Source organism: Etheostoma spectabile, chromosome 1, assembly GCF_008692095.1.
Source record: "Etheostoma spectabile isolate EspeVRDwgs_2016 chromosome 1, UIUC_Espe_1.0, whole genome shotgun sequence".
NCBI classification, from domain to species: Eukaryota; Metazoa; Chordata; class Actinopteri; order Perciformes; family Percidae; genus Etheostoma; species Etheostoma spectabile.
The window spans coordinates 12139792-12141397 of NC_045733.1; the positions used below are offsets into that span (position 1 = coordinate 12139792).

Here is a 1606-nt window from a genome sequence, read left to right on the forward strand (position 1 = left end):
GTGTGTGTGTGTGTGTGTGTGTGTGTGTGTATTTCCAGCCCCCACAGCCACACAGACACAAATGGATGAATGGATTTTCCTCTTAATTTGAATGCGCCAATATTGATTCGTAAAATCCTGAGATCAATCTTTGCATTTGTGCTTTTTCTCGGTAAACAAGCGTACATCTAAGCTAGACGTAATTGGTAGACAGTGGTTACTTGTTATAAGTCGTTCAGTTAGAGCTGCATGATGTGTAACCAGGTCTACTTTGCGTGTTTGGCTGTGATAGCGTTTGTGCCACTGTGAACGAGAACCCTTATGCGTGTATGTGAGCAGAAGACAACGAGCGAAACATTCTACCGTACATCGACTCCTAAGCAGTCTATGGTCGGCCCGTCCAAGTGCTCTCCACATTGTTATTATGTTAAGGCGCTGTGTAAAAGCACTAAGGCTCTGCACCTAAGCCGTATGATGGCAGGGAAAACACTGTCCTTTATTCAGTCTGTCCCTGCTGGGTAGCTAACAGTAGCTAGCCAGCTGTCTGCAGATATCAAGCTGATGTCTTGGCAACTCAAACAGTGCAGATGAATTAGTAAGCAGCCTTGATTCTGCCCCGTCTGTACTCTAGTTGATAATAAAGTGGATGCAAATCATGCTTATTCATGCATGATGACGGCCTAGCAAGTGATACAGGTCTTTAAATATTCTTGCTCAACTGTTTTGTACATGTCGGCCTATGGAAATACAGATGTTTTGCAAAGAGAATACAGTAAATTCTTGGTCCACAGTTCTGTAACCAGGAAATGTTTACAATTTCGCCTAATGTGCACTTAACACAATTCATCATCAATCATTAGTACTTTTTTGAAATGGATCTTGAAGGATTGAAGTGATTTATAACCAAATACAGGGCTTAAGGTGAAAAAAAATCCTGAGAGCAAAACTCTTTTTGGAGTGGTCCTCCAGTGTAATGTTAATACGCATTGAAGTTAAATTTGACTGAACAAAAACATTTGACTGGCAAAACAGTTAAAGTCCTTCTAACATTACACAATAATAAAAATCATAATCTTTATGAAGTAATACGTTTCGGATACGTTTTTACTTCTTCCAACCATATATCAAATTAAGAGTCAACGTAGATTTTCATATTGCCATATCATAATCGTACATTGAATCATTGTGAAAACAAACTTTCTAGATGTTGTGTTGTTACTTTGGCCAGGTCATCATCAAAAAAGTAAATTAGTACATTCATGATTTTGTCCATGTTGACATTAGTTGCTTCATGTCCATTTAATAAAAACTTTGCTTTGTTCAGATTCTGAGGCAGACTAAACTTTGGGACAAGGCTGTTATGTGTAAATAACGGCCATGCTGATTCCAAACAGACAGCTGTGTCAAGGCAGTTTGGGCTACAGATAGCTTTTACACAGTGGCCATCGTTAATGTCAAATCGTGTTCCGTTATGAACGTGCACACATGTATTGTTTTTATCACAAACACGATCGGTCAGCGAAGTCGCAGCAGTAGCCGCCGATGCCGGTAACGTATTGATGACAGACAGATGACAAAGCTTGGTGACTAGCATCTAATGACTAGCGAGCACTTTCTTACCTCTGCT

General features: G+C 39.9%; 1 protein-coding gene and 1 long non-coding RNA gene across 4 annotated transcripts in view; one reads left to right on the forward strand and one right to left on the reverse strand.

Moving 5' to 3' along the window:
• ankrd11 (ankyrin repeat domain 11) overlaps window positions 1-1606 on the reverse strand; it is a 117894-nt gene that overhangs the window by 82062 nt on the left and 34226 nt on the right. The window lies entirely within an intron of this gene.
• The window catches only part of LOC116691025 (uncharacterized), a 16254-nt gene that overhangs the window by 13883 nt on the left and 765 nt on the right, over window positions 1-1606 (forward strand). The gene's annotated exons all lie outside the window — the stretch shown is intronic.